Source organism: Cnephaeus nilssonii (assembly GCF_951640355.1).
Source record: "Cnephaeus nilssonii genome assembly, chromosome: 3".
In the NCBI taxonomy this organism is placed as follows: Eukaryota; Metazoa; Chordata; class Mammalia; order Chiroptera; family Vespertilionidae; genus Cnephaeus; species Cnephaeus nilssonii.
In genome coordinates this window covers 12299848-12315685 of record NC_137074.1, presented here as the reverse complement: position 1 = coordinate 12315685, position 15838 = coordinate 12299848, and the positions used below count along the sequence as shown (strand labels likewise).

The window sequence follows — 15838 nt, the reverse complement described above, 5'->3', positions numbered from 1 at the left end:
AAAAAAGACTCATAAAATTACTAGGAAAACTATACAATATTTCTAGAAAACAATTTGATATTATATCGAAAATAAACCGTTCCACTTCTGAGATTTATTTTAAGAAAATAATCAGAAAAATCCCGCAGGTGCCTAATGGCTCGCGAAGTGGCAGATCCTGTGCGAGCCGGTGATAGGGGCTGGTTGCACCGCTCGGTTCAGTTCCGGGTGGAGTGGGTCTTGGACCTCGCCCTCAGGTGACTGGGAGACTTCCATCATGAGAAGTGAGGTGATTGCGGAGGAGTCCATATTATATATCCAGATGGCCCTGAATCACCTTCGGGAAATATGGGAATTGATTGGGATTCCCATAGTTGTAACAGTGGTTACAATTAACTCAGGTTGTACATAAACATATCAAAGGCCTGGCTGACAGATTGAAGTCCATCACAGGCCTAGTGGGTCCTTAGACATTTTATTGGGAGATCTGGAACTTTGCACATGTCAGTCCTAGGGTATTGTTCCTGCTGCACCCTACTCAGTGGGGCCCTGTATTTAGCTACCCAACTGGTCACCACGATTCTCCCAAAAGGACCTGGATATGATGATTGCTGAAGAGGAAAGTCTGAAGGCAAGGCTCAATAAAAGCACAGGCAACTGTCAAAAAGAGTTGGCTGCCTTGTGCAGCAAGTTGCGTGTTGAGCCATTTCAGGAGGAAGGAGAGCTGACAATCTTGCAGCTAGAAGAAGACTTGCACACTCAGGTGGAGCTGAGGCCCAAACAGGAACAGGAGAGGAAACGTGAATGAAAACTACTTGTGGAACAAGATCAAGAAGTGTGTGAAGTTCTTTGCATGCCACACTATGACAGCGACTCCATTCCCAGCCTGGGAGAGCTGAACCAGTTCAGACAACATTTGGCAACTTTGAGGGAAACACAGGCATCTCAACCCTGGGTAGGCTCATTACCACGTCCTGGCTTACAGATTGAAGGTCATCACAGGCCTAGTGGGTCCTTAGACACATTATTGGGAGATCTAGAACTTTGCACGTGTCAGTCCTGGGGTGTTGTTCCCGCTGCACCGTACCCAGTGGGGCCCTGTCTTTAGCTACCCTACTGGTCACCACGATTCTCCCAAAAGCACTATTATTTATTCCTACTCCATCTACAAAGTCCTGCTGTCAGAGCACTAAATAGTTCTAAGAGGTCTCCAGTGTAGCTCGGGCTGCACGTGGGAGTCCTGCTGTTTTAGTGTGTATATAATTACTTGTCCTGTTGTAAAATATATATTGTTAACAATAAATAAAAATATGTGTTTCTAGATTACAAAAAAAAAGAAAATAATCAGATCTGTACCCCAAAATGATGCAGTTGAAAAGGGTTAACTAGCTAGCTTAAGACAGGAATGGAGGGGGTCCAGAGAGGATGGAGGCATCTTGGCCTCAGTAATTAAAACAGCCATAAACCATGGACAGAGATATATCTGGCCTGAGCAGCTGGGGTAATAAATCTCTGGCCAAGAGGAAAAAGAAAAAAAACAGGTCACTTTACTTTTTTGAGCTGAGAAGCCAGCGGTTTCAGTCTCAAGGCTTGGCAGGATAAGGATGCTAGGTACCATAAGGTAGATCAAAAGTAACTCCAACTTGAGCAGATAAGATGAATATCTGAAGGACAAAGAAAAGACACAGACTATAGGGAAAGAAGGAGGAGACGCACCACTTGGGATTTGGCCTTAGCAGAGTGACCAATGAGGAAAGCACGGGGTTCCTAAGTTGGGGAAGAGTCCAATTAGAAAGGGTCATGTTCAGACAAAGAACCACAGCCTTTATAATGCATCAAGACAAAGAAAGTGGCGGCCACTCCTCCTTAGGGGACCCCTCGGTCCCTCCAAAACCAGAGACAAGATTTTGCTGCTTACTATGATGAGGACTACATAGAAAGTCTGCTCCAGGTACATGATGCTAAGGTTGTGCCTTTAAGAAACTACTACGCAGTTCACAAAGAACTCTTGGAAGGCATGCAGAAGTGGGAAGAAAGCTGGAGGCTTTTCTTAGAGTTTAAGAGAAAACCATTAGATCCAAGTAGATTTACAAATCGTGGAGAAAATCTTCTAAAAGAGGAAAAGCAACGAGCCAGGCTCCAAAAAAACACTCTTTAAACTGGAAGAGGAATTGAAGGCCCAGATTGAAATGTGGGAAGAAACACTCACCATCATTTGTGGTCTAAAAGAGGAAAAGCAGTCTACGGCCATACCACCCTGAACACGCCCGATCTCTTCTAAAAGAGGAAAAGCAACGAGCCAGGCTCCAAAAAACATTCTCTAAACTGGAAGAGGAATTGAAGGCCCAGATTGATATGTGGGAACAGAAACACTCAACATCATTTGTAGTCCATAAGAAGAAATTCATGGAGTATGTGACTGAGCAGTGGAGATGCATCAGTTAGACAAAGAGCAAGCCAGGCAGCAAAGGCAACTGAAGAACAAGAAGTAGAACGAGACAGAGATGCTGTATGGCAGTTCTCGCAGAACACCCAACAAGCGGTGAGGAATGTCTCACACCACACCGGGCAAAGTACGCAAGCGAGAACTTTCAAAGGCCTCCAAATCTGATGCTAAGTCCCGAAGTCTCAATCAACCAACATCCATTCCTAAGAAGCCCTGATCAGTCAGCGAGCCGTGGCTTCCTGTGCCTAGACTGGACCCAGGTACACAGGGTGGCTTTCCTCTCTCTCCAGTGTAAGAGTGCTGGCTGTCTTGTGCAGTGAGTTGCCTGTTGAGCCATTTCAGGAGGAAGGAGAGCCGACAATCTTGCAGCTAGAAGAAGACTTGCACACTCAGGGGGAGCTGAGGCCCAAACAGGAACAGGAGAGGAAATGTGAAAACTACTTGTGGAACAAGATCAAGAACTGTGTGAAGTTCTTTGCATGCCACACTATGACAGCGACTCAGTTCCCAGCCTGGAAGACCTGAACCAGTTGAGACAACATTTGGCAACTTTGAGGGAAACACAGGCATCTCAACCCTGGGCAGGCTCATTACCCCGGCCTGGCTTACAGATGGAAGCCCATCACAGGCCTAGTGAGTCCTTAGATACTTTGTTGGGAGATCTAGAACTTTGCACATGTCAGTCCTGGGGTGTTGTTCCGGCTGCACCGTACTCAGTGGGGCCCTGTCTTTAGCTACCCTACTGGTCACTACGATTCTCCCAAAAGCATCTGGATATGATGATGGCTGAAGAGGAATGTCTGAAGGCAAGGCTCATTAAAAGCACAGGCAACTGTCAAAAAGAGTTGGCTGCTTTGTGCAGTGAGTTGCGTGTTGAGCCATTACAGGAGGAAGGATGCTGACAATCTGGCAGCTAGAAAAATACTTGCACACTCAGGTGGAGCTGAGGCCCAAACAGGAACAGGAGAGGAAAAATGAATTAAAACTACTTGTGGAACAAGATCAAGAACTGTGTGAAGTTCTTTGCATGCCACACTATGACATTGACAGCCACTCCGTTCTTCCCAGCCTGGAAGAGCTGAACCAGTTCAGACAACATTTGGCAACTTTGAGGGAAACACTGGCATGTCAACCCTGGGCAGGCTCATTACAACGGCCTGGCTTACAGACTGAAGCCCATCACAGGCCTAGTGAGTCCTTAGATACTTTGTTGGGTAATCTAGAATTTTCCACATGTCAGTCCTGGGGTGTTGTTCCCGCTGCACTATACTCAGTGGGGCCCTGTCTTTAGCTACCCTACTGGTCACTACGATTCTCCCAAAAGCACTATTATTTATTCCTGCTCCACCCGCGCAGTCCCGCTGTCAGAGCACTAAATGGTTCTAAGAGGCGTCCAGTGTGGCTCGGGCTGCACGTGAGAGTCCTGCTGTTTTAGTGTGTATATACTTACTTGTCCTGTTGTAATATATATATATTGTTAACAATAAATAAAAATATATGTTGCTAGATTACAAAAGTAAGAAAATAATCAGATCTGTACCCCAAAATGATGCAGTTGAAAAGGGTTAACTAGCTAGCTTAAGACAGGAACGGAGGGGGTCCAGAAAGGATGGAGGCATCTAGGCCTCAGCAATTAAAACAGCCATAAACCAAGGAGAGAAATATATCTTGCCTGCGCAGCTGGGGAAATAAATCTCTGGCCAAGAGGAAAAGAAAGAAAAAACAGGCCATTTTACTTTTTTGAGCGGAGAAGCCAGCAGTTTCAGTCTCAAGACTTGGCAAGATAAAGTTGCTAGGTTCCATAAGGTAGATCAAAAGTAACTCCAACTTGAGCAGATAAGATGAATATATGAAGAACGAAGAAAAGACACAGAATATAGGGAAAGAAGGAGGGGAGGCACCACTTGGGCTTTGGCCTTAGGAGAGTGACCAATGAGGAAAGCACAGGGATCCTAAGTTGGGGAAGAGTCCATTTAGAAAGGGTCATGTTCAGACAAAGAGCCACAGCCTTTATAATGCCTCAAGACAAAGAAAGCGGTGGATACCCCACTTTAGGGGACTCTTCTGTCCCTCCTAAAGCAGAGACAAGCTTTTGCTGCTTACTATGATGAGGACTACACAGGAAGTCTGCTCCATGTACATGATGCTAAGGTTGTGCCTTTAAGAAACTACTACGAGGTTCACAAAGAACTCTTGGAGGGCGTGCAGAAGTGGAAAGAAACCTGGAGGCTTTTCTTGGAGTTTAAGAGAAAACCATCAGATCCAAGTCGATTTACAAATCGTGGAGGAAATCTTCTAAAAGAGGAAAAGCAACGAGCCAGGTTCCAAAAAACACTCTTTAAACTGGAAGAGGAACTGAAGGCCCAGATTAAATGTGGGAAGAAACACTCATCATCATTTGTGGTCTAAAAGAGGAAAAGTAGTCTACAGCCATACCACCCTGAACACGCCCGATCTCATCTAAAAGAGGAAAAGCAATGAGCCAGGCTCCAAAAAACACTCTCTAAACTGGAAGAGGAATTGAAGGCCCAGATTGAAATGTGGGAACAGAAACACTCAACATCATTTGTGGTCCATGGGCAGATATTCATGGAGTATGTGACTGAGCAGTGGGAGATGCATCAGTTAGAGAAAAAGCAAGCCAGGCAGCAAAGGCAACTGAAGAACAAGAAGCAGAACGAGACAGAGATGCTGTATGGCAGTTCTCGCAGAACACCCAACAAGCGGTGAGGAATGACTCACACCACACCGGGCAAAGTACGCAAGCGAGAACTTTCAAAGGCCTCCAAATCTGATGCTACATCCCGAATCTTCAATTAACCAACATCCATTCCTAAGAAGCCCTGATCAGTCAGCGAGCCGTGGCTTGATCTTATTCCACAGTCTTGCAGCTAGAAGAAGGCTTGCACACTCAGGTGGAGCTGAGGCCAAAAGAGGAACAGGAGAGGAAACATGAAAACTACTTGTGGAATAAGATCAAGAGGTGTGTGAAGTTCTTTGCATGACACACTATGACAGCGACTCCGTTCCCAGCCTGGAAGAGCTGAACCAGTTCAGACAACATTTGGCAACTTTGAGGGAAACACAGGCATCTCAACCCTGGGCAGGCTCATTACCACGGCCTGGCTTACAGATTGAAGCCCATCACAGGCCTAGTGGGTCCTTAGATACTTTGTTGGGAGATCTAGAACTTTGCACATGTCAGTCCTGGGGTGTTGTTCCTGCTGCACCGTACTCAGTGGGGCCCTGTCTTTAGCTACCCTACTGGTCACTACGATTCTCCCAAAAGCACCTGGATATGATGATGGCTGAAGAGGAAAGTCTGAAAGCAAGGCTCATTAAAAGCACAGGCAACTGTCAAAAAGAGTTGGCTGTCTTGTGCAGCCAGTTGCGTGTTGAGCCATTTCAGGAGGGAGGAGAGCCGACAGTCTTGCAGCTAAAAGAAGACTTGCACTCTCAGGTGGAGCTGAGGCCCAAACAGGAACAGGAGAGGAAATGTGAATGAAAACTACTTGTGGAAGAAGATCAAGAACTGTGTGATGTTCTTTGCATGCCACACTATGACACTGACAGCCACTCCGTTCTTCCCAGCCTGGAAGAGCTGAACAAGTTCAGACAACATTTGGCAACTTTGAGTTAAGCACAGGCATCTCGGCGTGAGGAGTTGGTCAACACACAAAGACAGGTCATACTGTGTATGGAAGAATTAGATCACACCCCAGACACAAGCTTCGAAAGAGATGTGGTGTGTGAGGGTGAAATGCCTTTTGTTTGTCTTTGGAAAATATGGCAAACTTGCTACAGCAGCTGGAAAGGCGGGAAGCACAAAACGAAGCAGGTGTGAGGGGCCGCGGGCTCAGATCCGGGAGCTCTGGGACAGACTGCAAACACCAGAAGGAGAGAGAGAAGCCGTTGTGGCCATCGTTCAGAGAGTGCTGCAATTGGAAGTGGATCGCTTGGAGGAATTAAAAATTCAAAACTGGCTGAGTCAGGCCAGCGCCGGACTCTGTGGTTTTCCGGGGCTGGGTACTGAGGCTGTGGCACTCTGTGGCATCGTTTCTGGGGAGCAGGGGGGGAGAGGGGACCTCAGCGTGGGGATCCTGCTCTGTACATAGCCATGGCATGAGAAACGTGTTCTCCCATGTGGTGCACATCCTCCTGCATGGTTTTTCAAACACAGGAAAAAGGTGTTTGTTTTAATTTAATAAACATTGTTCAGATTTTAAAAAAATAATAATAAATAAGTTAAAATTCAAAACATGAAGAAATTGATTGAGGCAATACCAGTGGAGCTGCCAAAGTACTGGGACCAGTGTTTCTACAGCCAGGAGCAGAGACAACCTTTTGCTGCTTACTTTGATGAGGACAACACAGGAAGTCTGCTCCAGGTACATGATGTTGAGGTTGTGCCTTGAAGAAACTACTACGAGGTTCACAAAGAACTCTTGGAAGGCGTGCAGAAGTGGGAAGAAAGCTGGAGGATTTTCTTCGAGTTTCAGAGAAAACCATCAGATCCAAGTCGATTTACAAATCGTGGAGGAAGTCTTCTAAAAGAAGAAAAGCAATGAGCCAGGCTCCAAAAAACACTCTCTAAGGTGGAAGAGGAATTGAAGGCCCAGATTGATATGTGGGAACAGAAACACTCAACATCATTTGTAGTCCATAAGCAGAAATTCATGGAGTATGTGACTGAGCAGTGGGAGATGTACCGGAGAAAGAGCAAGCCAGGCAGGAAAGGCAACTGAAGAACAAGAAGCAGAAGGAGACAGAGATGCTATATGGCAGTACTCTCAGAACACCCAACAAGCAGTGAGGAATGACTCACACCACACCGGGCAAAGTACGAAAGCGAGAACTTTCAAAGGCCTCCAAATCTGATGCTACATCCCGAATCCTCAATCAACCAAGATCCATTCCTAAGATGCCCTGATCAGTCAGCGAGCCATGGCATCCTGTGCCTTGACTGGACCCAGGTACACAGGGTGGCTTTCCTCTCTCTCCAGTGTAGGAGTGCTGGCTGTCTTGTGCAGTGAGTTGCATGTTGAGCCATTTCAGGAGGAAGGAGAGCTGACAATCTTGCAGCTAGAAAAAGACTTGCACACTCAGGGGGAGCTGAGGCCCAAACAGGAACAGGAGAGGAAACGTGAATGAAAACTACTTGTGGAACAAGATCAAGAACTGTGTGAACTTCTTTGCATGCCACACTATGACATTGACAGCCACTCCGTTCCCAGCCTGGAAGAGCTGAACCAGTTCAGACAACATTTGGCAACTTTGAGGGAAACACAGGCATCTCAACCCTGGGCAGACTCATTACCACGGCCTGGCTTACAGACTGAAGCCCATCACAGGCCTAGTGGGTCTTAGATACTTTGTTGGGAGATCTAGAACTTTGCACGTGTCAGTCCTGGGGTGTTGTTCCCACTGCACCGCACTCAGTGGGGCCCTGTCTTTAGCTACCCTACTGGTCACTACCATACTCCCAAAAGCACTATTATTTATTCCTGCTCCATCTACGCAGTCCCTCTGTCAGAGCACTAAATGGTTCTAAGAGGCGTCCAGTGTGGCTCGGGCTGCACGTGGGAGTCCTGCTGTTTTAGTGTGTATATAATTACTTGCCCTGTTGTAAAATATATATTGTTAACAATAAATAAAAATATGTGTTGCTAGATTACAAAAAAAAGTAAATAATCAGATCTGTACCCCAAAATGATGCAGTTGAAAAGGGTTAACTAGCTAGCTTAAGACAGGAAGGAAGGGGGTCCAGAGAGGATGGAGGCATCTTGGCCTCAGTAATTAAAACAGCCATAAACCATGGACAGAGATATATCTGGCCTGAGCAGCTGGGGTAATAAATCTCTGGCCAAGAGGAAAAAGGAAAAAAACAGGACACTTTACTTTTTTGAGCAGAGAAGCCAGCGTTTTTAGTCTCAAGGCTTGGCAGGATAAGGATGATAGGTACCATAAGGTACATCAAAAGTAACTCCAACTTGAGCAGATAAGATGAATATCTGAAGGACAAAGAAAAGACACAGACTATAGGGAAAGAAGGAGGAGAGGCACCACTTGGGATTTGGCCTTAGCAGATTTACCAATGAGGAAAGCACGGGGTTCCTAAGTTGGGGAAGAGTCCAATTAGAAAGGGTCATATTCAGACAAAGAGCCACAGCCTTTGTCCCAGGCGGTGCACATACTCCAGCATGGTTTTTATAATGCATCAAGACAAAGAAAGTGGCAGCCACCCATCCTTAGGGGACCCCAGGCGGTGCACATACTCCAGCATGGTTTTTATAATGCATCAAGACAAAGAAAGTGGCAGCCACCCATCCTTAGGGGACCCCTCGGTCCCTCCAAAAGCAGAGACAAGCTTTTGCTGCTTACTATGATGAGGACTACACAGGAAGTCTGCTCCAGGTACATGATGCTAAGGTTGTGCCTTTAAGAAACTACTACGAGGTTCACAAAGAACTCTTAGAAGGCATGCAGAAGTGGAAGAAAGCTGGAGGCTTTTCTTAGAGTTTAAGAGAAAACCATCAGATCCAAGTAGATTTACAAATCGTGGAGAAAATCTTCTAAAACAGGAAAAGCAATGAGCCAGGCTCCAAAAAAACACTCTTTAAACTGGAAGAGGAATTGAAGGCCCAGATTGAAATGTGGGAAGAAACACTCATCATTTGTGGTCTAAAAGAGGAAAAGTAGTCTATGGCCATACCACCCTGAACGTGCCCGATTTCGTCTAAAAGAGGAAAAGCAATGAGCCAGGCTCCAAAAAACCCTCTTTAAACTGGAGGAGGAATTGAAGGCCCAGATTGAAATGTGGGAAGAAACACTCAACATCATTTGTGGTCTAAAAGAGGAAAAGCAGTCTACGGCCATACCACCCTGAACACGCCCTATCTTCTCTAAAAGAGGAAAAGCATTGATCCAGGCTCCAAAAAACACTCTCTAAACTGGAAGAGGAATTGAAGGCCCAGATTGAAATGTGGGAACAGAAACACTCAACATCATTTGTAGTCCATAAGCAGAAATTCATGGAGTATGTGACTGAGCAGTGGGAGATGCATCAGTTAGACAAAGAGCAAGCCAGGCAGCAAAGGCAACTGAAGAACAAGAAGCAGAACGAGACAGAGATGCTGTATGGCAGTTCTCGCAGAACACCCAACAAGCAGTGAGGAATGATTCACACCACACCGGGCAAAGTACGCAAGCGAGAACTTTCAAAGGCCTCCAAATCTGATGCTACGTCCTGAATCCTCAATCAACCAACATCCATTTCTAAGAAGCCCTGATCAGTCAGCTAGCCGTGGCTTCCTGTGCCTAGACTGGACCCAGGTACACAGGGTGGCTTTCCCCTCTCTCCAGTGTAGGAGTGCTGGCTGTCTTGTGCAGCGAGTTGCCTGTTGAGCCATTTCAGGAGGAAAGAGACGACATTCTTGTAGCTAGAAGAAGACTTGCACACTCAGGTGGAGCTGAGGCCCAAACAGGAACAGGAGAGGAAATGTGAATGAAAACTACTTGTGGAACAAGATCAAGAACTGTGTGAAGTTCTTTGCATGCCACACTATGACAGAGACTCCATTCCCAGCCTGGAAGACCTGAACCAGTTCAGACAACATTTGGCAACTTTGAGGGAAACACAGGCAACTCAACCCTGGGCAGGCTCATTACCCCGGCCTGGCTTACAGACTGAAGCCCATCACAGGCCTAGTGGGTCCTTAGATACTTTGTTGGGAGATCTAGAACTTTGCACATGTCAGTCCTGGGGTGTTGTTCCCCTGCACCGTACTCAGTGGGGCCCTGTCTTTAGCTACCCTACTGGTCACTACGATTCTCCCAAAAGCACCTGGATATGATGATGGCTGAAGAGGAAAGTCTGAAGGCAAGGCTCATTAAAAGCACAGGCACCTGTCAAAAAGAGTTGGCTGTCTTGTGCAGCGAGTTGCGTGTTGAGCCATTTCAGGAGGAAGGAGAGCCGACAACTTGCAGCTAGAAAAAGACTTGCACTCTCAGGTGGAGCTGAGGCCCAAACAGGAACAGGAGAGGAAACGTGAATTAAAAGTACTTCTGGAACAAGATCAAGAACTGTGTGAAGTTCTTTGCCTGCCACACTATGACATTGACAGTGACTCCGTTCCCAGCCTGGAAGAGCTGTACCAGTTCAGACAACATTTGGCAACTTTGAGGGAAACACAGGCATCTCGGCGTGAGGAGTTGGTCAACACACAAAGACAGATCACACTGTGTATGGAAGAATTAGATCACACCCCAGACACAAGCTTCGAAAGAGATGTGGTGTGTGAGGGTGAAATGCCTTTTGTTTGACTTTGGAAAATATGGCAGCACTACCGAACTTGCTACAGCAGCTGGAAAGGCGGGAAGCACAAAACGAAGCAGGTGTGAGGGGCTGCGGGCTCAGATCCGGGAGCTCTGGGACAGACTGCGAACACCAGAAGGAGAGAGAGAAGCTGTTGTGGCCATCGTTCAGAGGGCGCTGCAATTAGAAGTGGATCGCTTGGATGAATTAAAAATTCAAAACTGGCTGAGTCAGGCCAGCGCCGGACTCTGTGGTTTTCCGGGGCTGGATACTGAAGCTGTGGCACCCTGTGGCATCGTTTTTGGGGAGCAGGGGGGGAGAGGGGACCTCAGCGTGGGCATCCTGCTCTGTACGTACCCGTGGTGTGAGAAACGTGTTGTCCCAGGCGGTGCACATACTCCAGCATGGTTTTTCAAACACAGGAAAAGGTTTTGTTTTAATTTAATAAACATTGTTCAGATTTTTTAAAAAATTAAAAAACTTAAGTAAAAATTCAAAACATGAAGAAATTGATTGAGGCAATACCAGTGGAGCTGCCTAAGTACTGGGACCAGTGTTTCTACAGCCAGGAGCAGAGACAACCTTTTGCTGCTTACTATGATGAGGACAACACAGGAAGTCTGCTCCAGGTACATGATGCTGAGTTTGTGCCTTTAAGAAACTACTATGAGGTTCACAAAGAACTCTTGGAAGGCGTGCAGAAGTGGGAAGAAAGCTGGAGGCTTTTCTTCGAGTTTCAGAGAAAACCATCAGATCCAAGTCGATTTACAAATCATGGAGGAATTCTTCTAAAAGAGGAAAAGCAATGATCCAGGCTCCAAAAAACACTCTCTAAACTGGAAGAGAAATTGAAGGCCCAGATTGAAATGTGGGAACAGAAACACTCAACATCATTTGTGGTCCATAAGCAGAAATTCATGGAGTATGTGACTGAGCAGTGGGAGATGCATCAGTTAGACAAAGAGCAAGCCAGGCAGGAAAGGCAACTGAAGAACAAGAAGCAGAACGAGACAGAGATGCTGTATGGCAGTTCACGCAGAACACCCAACAAGCGGTGAGGAATGACTCACATGACACCGGGCAAAGTACGCAAGCGAGAACTTTCAAAGGCCTCCGTATCTGATGCTACATCCCGAATCCTCAATCAACCAACATCCATTCCTAAGAAGCCCTGATCAGTCAGCGAGCCGTGGCTTCCTGTGCCTACACTGGACCCAGGTACACAGGGTGGCTTTCCTCTCTCTCCAGTGTAGGAGTGCTGGCTGTCTTGTGCAGCGAGTTGCCTGTTGAGCCATTTCAGGAGGAAGGAGAGCCGACAATCATGCAGCTAGAAAAAGACTCACACTCTCAGGTGGAGCTGAGGCCCAAACAGGAACAGGAGAGGAAACGTGAATGAAAAATACTTGTGGAACAAGATCAAGAACTGTGTGAAGTTCTTTGCATGCCACACTATAACAGCGACTCTGTTCCCAGCCTGGAAGAGCTGAACCAGTTCAGACAACATTTGGCAACTTTGAGGGAAACCCAGGCATCTCAACCCTGGGCAGGCTCATTACCACGGCCTGGCTTACAGACTGAAGCCCATCACAGGCTTAGTGAGTCCTTAGATACTTTGTTGGGAGATCTAGAACTTTGCACATGTCAGTCCTGGGGTGTTGTTCCCGCTGCACCGTACTCAGTGGGGCCCTGTCTTTAGCTACCCTACTGGTCACTATGATTCTCCCAAAAGCACTATTACTTATTCCTGCTCTACCCGCGCAGTCCACTGTCAGAGAACTAAATGGTTCTAAGACACGTCCAGTGTGGCTCAGGCTGCACTTGGGATTCCTGCTGTTTTAGCGTGTATGTACTTACCTGTCCTCTTGTAAAATATATGCTGTTAACAATAAATAAAAATGTGTGTTGCTAGATTACAAGAAAAGTAAATAATCACATCTCTACCCCAAAACGATGCAGTTGAAAAGGGTTAACTAGCTAACTTAAGACAGGAAGGGAGGGGGTCCAGAGAGGGTAGAGGCCTCTTGGCCTCAGCAATTAAGACAGCCATAAACCAAGGACAGAAATACATCTGGCCTACGAAGATGGGGTAATAAATCTCTGGCCAAGAGAAAAAAGGAAAAAAAAAAAGGCCATTTTACTGTTTTGAGCAGAGAAGCCAGCGGTTTCAGTCTCAAGGCTTGGCAGGATAAGATTGCTAGGTACCATAAGGTAGATCAAAAGTAACTCCAACTTGAGCAGATAAGATGAATATCTGAAGGACAAAGAAAAGACACAGAATATAGGGAAAGAAGCAGGGGAGGCACCACTTGGGCTTTGGCCTTAGCAGAGTGACCAATGAGGAAAGCATGGGGGTCCTAAATTGGGGAAGAGTCCAATTAGAAAGGGTCATGTTCAGACAAAGAGCCACAGCCTTTATAATGCCTCAAGAAAAAGAAAGCGGCGGCCATCCCCTTTAGGGGACCCCTCTCTCCCTCCTAAAGCAGAGACAAGATTTTGCTGCTTACTATGATGAGGACTACACAGGAAGTCTGCTCCAGGTACATGATGCTAAGGTTGTGCCTTTAAGAAACTACTACGAAGTTCACAAAGAACTCTTGGAAGGCATGCAGAAGTGGGAAGAAAGCTGGAGGCTTTTCTTAGAGTTTAAGAGAAAACCATCAGATCCAAGTAGATTTACAAATCGTGGAGGAAATCTTCTAAAAGAGGAAAAGCAACTGCCAGGCTCCAAAAAACACTCTTTAAACTGCAAGAGGAATTGAAGGCCCAGATTGAAATTTGGGAAGAAACACTCAACATCATTTGTGGTCTAAAAGAGGAAAAGTAGTCTATGGCCATACCACCCTGAACACGCCCGATACCATCTAAAAGAGTAAAAACAATGAGCCAGGCTCCAAAAAAACACTCTTTAAACTGGAAGAGGAATTGAAAACCCAGATTGAAATGTGGGAAGAAACACTCGACATCATTTGTGGTCTAAATGAGGAAAAGTAGTCTATGGCCATACCACCCTGAACTCGCCCGATTTCATCTAAAAGAGGGAAAGCAAAGAGCCAGGCTCCAAAAAACAATCTCTAAACTGGAAGAAGAAATGAAGGCCCAGATTGAAATGTGGGAACAGAAACACTCAACATCATTTGTGGTCCATAACCAGAAATTAATGGAGCATGTGACTGAGCAGTGGGAGATGCATCAGTTAGAGAAAGAGCAAGCCAGGCAGCAAAGGCAACTGAAGAACAAGAAGCAGAACCAGACAGAGATGCTGTATGGCAGTTCTCACAGAACACCCAACAAGCGGTGAGGAATGACTCACACCACACCGGGCAAAGTACGCAAGCGAGAACTTTCAAAGGCCTCCAAATCTGATGCTACAACTCGAATCCTAAATCAACCAACATCCATTCCTAAGAAGCCCTGATCAGTCAGCGAGCCGTGGCTTCCTGTGCCTACACTGGACCCAGGTACACAGGGTGGCTTTCCTCTCTCTCCAGTGTAGGTGTGCTGGCTGTCTTGTGCAGCGAGTTGCCTGTTGAGCCATTTCAGAAGGAAGGAGAGCCGACAGTCTTGCAGCTAGAAAAAGACTTGCACACTCAGGTGGAGCTGAGTCCCAAACAGGAACAGGAGAGGAAAAGTGAATTGAAACTATTTGTGGAAAAAGATCAAGAACTGTGTGGGGTTCTTTGCATGACAGCGACTCTGTTCCCAGCCTGGAAGAGCTGAACCAGTTCAGACAACATTTGGCAACTTTGAGGGAATCACAGGCATCTCAACCATGGGCATGCTCATTACCACGTCCTGGCTTACAGACTGAAGCCCATCCCAGGCCTAGTGCGTCCTTAGATACTTTGTTGGGAGATCTAGAACTTTGCACGTCAGTCCTGGGGTATTGTTCCTGCTACACCGTACTCAGAGGGGCCCTGTCTTTAGCTACCCTACTGGTCACTATGATTCTCCCAAAAGCACTATTATTTATTCCTGCTCCACCCACGCAGTCCCGCTGTAAGAGCAATAAATGTTTCTAAGAGGCGTCCAGTGTGTCTCGGGCTCCACGTGGGAGTCCTGCTGTTTTAGTATGTATATACTTACTTGTCCTCTTGTAAAATATATGTTGTTAACAATAAATAAAAATGTGTGCTGCTAGATTACAAAAAAAAAAAAAAAGAAAATAATCACATCTGTACCCCAAAATGATGCAGTTGAAAAGGGTTAACTAGCTAGCTTATGACAGGAAGGGAGGGGGTCCAGAGAGGGTAGAGGCCTCTTGGCCTCAGCAATTAAAACAGCCATAAACCGAGGACAGAAATACATCTGGCCTACGAAGATGGGGTAATAAATCTCTGGCCAAGAGGAAAAAGAGAAAAATACAGGCCATTTTACTTTTTTGAGCAGAGAAGCCAGTGGTTTCAGTCTCAAGGCTTGGCAGGATAAGATTGCTAGGTACCATAAGGTAGATCAAAAGTAACTCCAACTTGAGCAGATAAGATGAATATCTGAAGGACAAAGAAAAGACACAGAATATAGGGAAAGAAGGAGGGGAAGCACCACTTGGGCTTTGGCCTTAGCAGACTGACCAATGAGGAAAGCACGGGGGTCCTAAATTGGGGAAGAGTCCAATTAGAAAGGGTCATGTTCAGACAAAGAGCCAAAGCCTTTATAATGCCTCAAGACAAAGAAAGCGGCGGCCACCCCTCTTTAGGGGACCCCTCTGTCCCTCCTAAAGCAGAGACAAGCTTTTGCTGCTTACTATGATATGGACTACACAGAAAGTCTGCTCCAGGTACATGATGCTGAGGTTGTGCCTTTAAGAAACTACTACGGGGTTCACAAAGAACTCTTGGAAGGCGTGCAGAAGTGGGAAGAAAGTTGGAGGCTTTTCTTCGAGTTTGAGAGAAAACCATCAGATCCAAGTAGATTTACATATCATGGAGGAAATCTTCTAGAAGAGGAAAACAATGAGCCAGGCTCCAAAAAACACTCTCTAAACTGGAAGACGAATTGAAAGCCCAGATTGAAATGTGAGAACAGAAACACTCAACATCATTTGTGGTCCATGGGCAGAAATTCATGGAGTATGTGACTGAGCAGTGGGAGATGCATCAGTT

General features: G+C 46.2%; 2 pseudogenes across 2 annotated transcripts; both read left to right on the top strand.

Annotated features, from left to right (window-relative positions):
• The first annotated feature begins 256 nt into the window (after window positions 1-256).
• On the top strand, window positions 257-11797 carry LOC307097268 (protein regulator of cytokinesis 1-like; annotated as a pseudogene). The gene is made up of 3 exons: window positions 257-401; window positions 10386-10989; window positions 11226-11797. The product of its transcript is annotated as a protein regulator of cytokinesis 1-like (transcript).
• Window positions 5727-9597, top strand: LOC307097207 (protein regulator of cytokinesis 1-like; annotated as a pseudogene). The gene is made up of 4 exons: window positions 5727-6451; window positions 6671-6813; window positions 8840-9023; window positions 9354-9597. The product of its transcript is annotated as a protein regulator of cytokinesis 1-like (transcript).
• Window positions 11798-15838: the final 4041 nt, after the last annotated feature.